Source organism: Delphinus delphis, chromosome 19 (genome assembly GCF_949987515.2).
Source record: "Delphinus delphis chromosome 19, mDelDel1.2, whole genome shotgun sequence".
Taxonomy (NCBI): domain Eukaryota; kingdom Metazoa; phylum Chordata; class Mammalia; order Artiodactyla; family Delphinidae; genus Delphinus; species Delphinus delphis.
The window spans coordinates 54,684,761-54,690,283 of NC_082701.1; the positions used below are offsets into that span (position 1 = coordinate 54,684,761).

The 5,523-nt window shown below is 40.4% G+C and overlaps 1 pseudogene; it reads left to right on the top strand.

The window, feature by feature from the left end:
- Positions 1 to 845: 845 nt before the first annotated feature.
- On the top strand, positions 846 to 4,193 carry LOC132414268 (calpastatin pseudogene; annotated as a pseudogene).
- The last annotated feature ends 1,330 nt before the right edge of the window (positions 4,194 to 5,523 follow it).

Sequence of the window (5,523 nt, forward strand, 5' to 3'; positions counted from 1 at the left end):
GTGATGCCAACATTCTTCTCCTCTATCACATCCTCCAGAGCTCATCCTTGTCAGATATGTCTCCGAGGAGTGTCAGAGTACCTCCTGTCTCCTGTCATTGTTGCAGGAATTTAGGACTCACCCTGCTAGAAAGTCTGGTGTAGACAATTCTGCATAGACAATTGAAGAAAACTCAGTAACCACATTCCCTACTTAGAGCCACTTCTATTCTCTAACTTGCTTTTGGAGGTTTTCTCCTCTTTTCCTCCTTCCTACTCTGCCCATATCGGCTACCCAGTCCTATGGACTGTAGGTTCCCATCAACCAGCCTCAGAGCTCATTATTCTGGTTCCAAGTTGCCAATCACACCAGTTCCTCAAACTTTCTGTTTTTTTCTCTTGGTGTTTGTACTTCTCCATCATTTCTCCTGTGGTTTCCATGTTTGGGATGAACAGATACACACTAGTATATATAAAAGAGATAAACAACAAGGAACTTCTGTATAACACAGGGAACTATATTCAATATCTTGTAATAACCTATAATGGAAAAGAATCTGAAAAAGAATAGATAGATATGTGTAACTGAATCACTTTGCTATATACCTGAAAATAACACAACATTTTAAATTAACTATTTTTTTAATATTTTTTAAATGTTAAAAAAAAAAAAGCATATTGCTCTACCCAACTGAAACTTCCTCAGCATCATCCCGGCTGTGGGATATCCTGGTTTGTCCAGGACAGTCCTGGTTTACACCTGTTTTCCCAGGTTAGTAATTAGTTGAATCCCCTTTTACTCTCAAAAATGTCCCAGTTTAGAAGATAAACTATATAATCACTCTATGTGGAAGCAACTCCAGCAAGATGAAGAAGTCAACCAATGCCAGAGAGGATGAAACATTCATAAACATGGTCGACACCAGCTATGGTGTGAGCAGAAAATTCACCAAAAGAAATACAGGTAGAAGTCTACATCACACTGGTGAATATGTGCTCCTGGGCTAGACTTCATTGCTTTAGGTACAAGATGCAAAAAGAAACCCAAAAAACAACTTGTACTTCATGAGCAAAACTGTGAGTTGTACTTCTTAAGAAAGAGAGAAAAATAATATAACAAGACTTATTACCAAGCAAATAGATCATCAAAATGAACGTCCACAATTCTACCTTGGTAGAAACCACTGGGGATCAGCCTCCAGCAGTGCAAGGTGGGCAGCATGCAGGACCCTGTGGAAGGACCTGAGGCTTTGGGATAAATCAGACTAGAATTAGGATACTGACTTCTCTTTGAATGCTGTGACCTTGGGCAGATGGCTTCATGTGTCTGAACCTTTGTTTCATCACTTATGAAAGGAGAGAGTTCAATGAGCCATTGGTTTTCAAACTAGGCTCTGCGGGGCCCAAGGGTTTTGCCTTTCAGACCCGTGGTGGGGTGGGGGGAGGAAAACTTAAGTTTTCCCACCACTTTTACGTGTTTTATATCAAGCAGTGAGCTCTCTTAAGATGTTTTAAATTTGATTTGAGATATTAATTTGTTTGAAGAAAAGAGTTTGTTGCAAAAATAAAATGTGAACACATACGGGTTAGATGGTCTCTAAGATCTCTTCCCAACTCTAGTAGATGTGGTTCTGAGGCCTCGGGTAATGTCTGCAGTTAGTGAACTGACAGATGGAAGTGGGCAGAAGACTCCTCTGATGCCTGCAGAGACTTGCTTTTAAGGGCAGACCAGATGGGCCTTAATGTGTGCACTGCTTTATTAGGGAGGCTGATGAAGCCCAGGGTGTGTCTGAGGGACGTGTGTTTACAGACACATGGAGGTGTGGCTGGGAGATGTCTTAGCTGGAGAGGAACATTCCTAGGCCTCTGAAAAGTGTTCCTAGAAGTATCCTCCATTACTCATAAAGATCCAGAGGTTCTAAGTTGGTCCTAGACTGATTCTAGATTATTAGGAGAAAGTCTGGTGTCTGAAAATTATTGCCAGTATCTTCAAAATTCTTAATAATTGTAATAAGGAAGGAAGGAAGGAAGGGAAGGAGGGAGGGAGGAAAGAAAGGAAGGAAGGAAGGGAGGAAAGAAAGGAAGGAAGGAAGGGAGAAAGAAAGGAAGGGAGAAAGAAAAGGAGAAAGAAAAGTCTGGTATATTGTAGCACTTCAGGGCATTGGGCAGCATATATAAATTTAAAGAGTAAAACGTCTTTTTTTCTGGAGTAAAAATCAGAAGCCTACACATTTAAATAAGACACATTAATGAGGACAAAGGTGGATCAGGGGACCATGGTCTTTTTCCCACATGCTGCATATACCAGGAATCAAGAGAAAAAAAGTAGATAATGGTGAGTGTGTGACCGAAGTGCTTTTTTTCACTGACCTGGAAGAAAATGCAATCTTGAACCAGAAGAAAAATACTAGCATCACTGAGGGACTTTGTGTCCTGGCTACAAAGTCAGATATACCTTGGGAATCCAAATTTAAACCTGGGAGGCTGGTTTCCTTTTCTCTGTAAAAGCACCAGATAAGAAGTTAGGCTTCAGACTGAGCTTGAATGAAAATCATCTGTGCGCTCTTCTTTCTGTCTTAATCAAACAAATGGGATTCCTGACATTTTATGTGCTATTCGTCTCATATCTGAAATACTTTTAAATTCTGGTTAGATTTGGAGTTTGTTTGAATCTAGTCTTGATCATTTAAGAATGATTCAGTTGGTTGCTGTTTCTTATTTCATTAGACTTCTAATCATGCCACGATGCTGTTTTTAAGAATATCCAGGGATTTCTACTGCCTAAGAGATAAAGCCCAAAGTCTTTACATTAAAGACTTTCATTATCACACACCAGCTTACTTTTTCAGTCTCGTGTCTTTATGATCTAGAAGCACCAGGTTACCCACTAATGGCCAAGCACATCATTTGCCTTCTTCCTACTGTCCATTCATTTACCCTCAGTACTACCTCGTTCATGATGCTTTCCAGATACCGGAGCCCCAGGCAGAACGAATCACCTTCCTCTGCTCCTAGAATCCTCTGCTCCCATGGTTGGCCCAGGAGGGATCTCACTGGTCCTCAAAAGCCATGGGTGTGACTCTCTTGTTCTATAGTCAGTGACAAGCATTAGGGTAGGGACTCTGCCTGTTCCTCTTTATAACTCCGGCATCTAGCACAGAGCCTGGCACATGGTAGTTGCTCAAGAAACCTTTGTAGAAAAAAAATGTTTCTAATGAGTGAATTCTCAATGGCGTCTAGTAATTAGGGGACTGAGCAGTTCACTACATGGCGGATCCTTCTTTTGTCTGTTTTAAATGTATAAGCTTACTTACTAGTTGTAAAATGAAGAGTACTGTGGGTCTTCTGAAACTAAATCTTTCCAGTTTAGGATGACATGGTTTTGGTTTTGGTTTTTTTTTCTAGGTGGCTTTTTAAATATTTTATTTTTAAAAAATTTTTATTGAAGCGTAGTTGATTTACAATGTTGTGTTAGTTTCAGGTGTACAGCAAAGTGAATCAGATATATAGAGATATATAGAGATATAGATATCTGTATATCTATAACTATAGATATAAAGGAGCCCAAGGAACCGCTCCCACCTTTGAGTGAAGACTTCCTCCTTAATGCTTCATCCAAGGACTTCACCGTTCCCCCAAACACTGCATCTCTTCAATCTGAAGATGCTAAACTTTCGGCTGTCATCTCTGAAGTAGTTTCCCCAACCCCAGCTCCACCCACCCACTATGCGGGTCCACCCCCTGACACTCCGCAGAGTGATGACAAAGAACTTGACAATGCCCGGGATCAACTTTCTGACAGTCTCGGGCAAAGACAGCCTGACCCAGATGGGAACAAACCCCCTAGAGGATAAAGTCGAGGCAAAAGCGAAAGCTGAACACAGAGACAAACTGGGCTAAAGGGATGACACCATCCCACCTGAATATCCACATCTCTTGGATGATGACGATGCGGTCGAATCAGCGACGCCACCTACAAAGAAACCTGAGGCATCAGAGAAACCTGCAGATGCCCAAGACCTCACTGATGCCCTCTCAGGGGACTTTGACAGCTGTCGGTCAACTACAGAAACCTCAGAGAACACAGCAAAGGACCAAGACAAGAAAACTGCTTCCAGCTCCAGAGCACCCAAGAATGGGGATAAAGCAAAGGATTCTGCAAAGGCAAAGGAGGAAACTTCCATTCGAAAAGCTGGTGGAAAAAGTACAAATTAAAGTTCACACTATCTGGTATCTGCATATTAAAATCTTCATCTGGTAGATGGTGACTTTTGAAGAACAAAAGGCTTTGATAGCAGAAATATTTTCTGAGTGGCTTCTAGACAGTGGTATTTGTTGAGTCTTTTGACATCCTAAACATTGTTTGTTATTCTTTTCCTGAAAAGAAACTGAATTTGTCTGGTTCACCTGTGTTATTCTACTGAGTATTGATAAACTTTGAATATCTATATATCTATATCTATTTACATTTACATTCTCTTCCTTTGTAGGTTATTACAAGATACTGAGTATAGTTCCCTGTGCTGTACAGCAGGTCCTTGTTGGTTATCTATTTTATATATAGTAGTGTGTATATTTTAATCCCAAACTCCTAATTTATCCCTCCCCTCCTTCCCTTTGGTAACCATAAGTTTGTTTTCTGTGTCTGTGAGTCTGTTTCTGTTTTGTAAATAAGTTCATTTGTATCATTTTTTTAGATTCCACCTATAAGCAATATATATTTGTCTCTGACTTACTTCACTAAGTACGATGATCTCTAGGTCCATGCATGTTGCCACAGATGGCATTATTTCATTCTTTCTTATGGCTGAGTAATATTCCACTGTATATATATCCCCCCCTTCAAAATGTCCATAGAACTGCTATTCTCCCATAAAGAAAAATTAGCAAAAAGTCTGCATCAACTTTGCAAAACAAGGAAGGGTATTTTCTGCGTGACAAAAAACTCTGAGGACTTTCTGTTAAATGTAGTGCCGATCCGAGCCCACCCACAGTTTCAGACACGCAGTGCAGCACACACCTGAGCAGTAAAGGAGAAAGCACCCAGAGGTGAGCTTGAAAGCCACTGACTTGAGAGTTTGGTGGGACGACGTGTGAGTAGCGTTAAAATATTGCTGGAATAAGTGGGGAAGTTGAGGCCAGTTGGCAAAGCTGACAACATCTTTGAAAGATGATTCAAATAAACTCTACATGAAAAAGAAATTATGAGACAGGGAAATGTGAAGAGAGACTGGACATTTAATGATTTCAAGTAATTACTGTTAGAAACAGACTCACAGACATAGAGAACAGACTTGTGGTTGCCAAGCGGAAAGCGGGGAAGGAGAGGGATGGACGGGGAGTTTGGGGTTAGTAGATGCAAACTATTACATTTAGAATGGATAAACAACAAGATCCTACTGTATAGCACAGGGAACTACATCCAATCTCCTGGGATCAACCATAATAGAAAAGAATATTTTAAAAAGAATGTATATATATGTATAACTGAGTCACTTTGCCATACAGCAGAAATTAGCACAACCTTGTAAATCAACTATACATC